The sequence below is a fragment of the Triticum aestivum genome, chromosome 5B (assembly GCF_018294505.1).
Source record: "Triticum aestivum cultivar Chinese Spring chromosome 5B, IWGSC CS RefSeq v2.1, whole genome shotgun sequence".
NCBI classification, from domain to species: Eukaryota; Viridiplantae; Streptophyta; class Magnoliopsida; order Poales; family Poaceae; genus Triticum; species Triticum aestivum.
Window position 1 is genome coordinate 704,993,235 of NC_057807.1, and position 361 is coordinate 704,993,595.

Below are 361 nucleotides of genomic sequence, written 5' to 3' on the forward strand. Positions count from 1 at the left end.
AAAACAAATGCGATCATAATCGCAACCAATGTAACAACTGATCGAACGGCATAATGATACCAAGCCTCGGTAGGAATGGCATATTTTCTAATCTTTCTAACCTTCAAGCGCATTGCATCCATCTTGATCTTGTGATCATCGACGACATCCGCGACATGCAACTCCAATATCATCTTCTCCTCCTCAATTTTTCTAATTTTTTCCTTCAACAAATTGTTTTCTTCTTCAACTAAATTTAACCTCTCGACAATAGGGTCAGTTGGAATTTCCGGTTCAACAACCTCCTAGATAAATAAAATCTATGTCACGTTGGTCGGCATAATTTTCATAAACAATAAATGAACCAATAGTTATGAAAAGA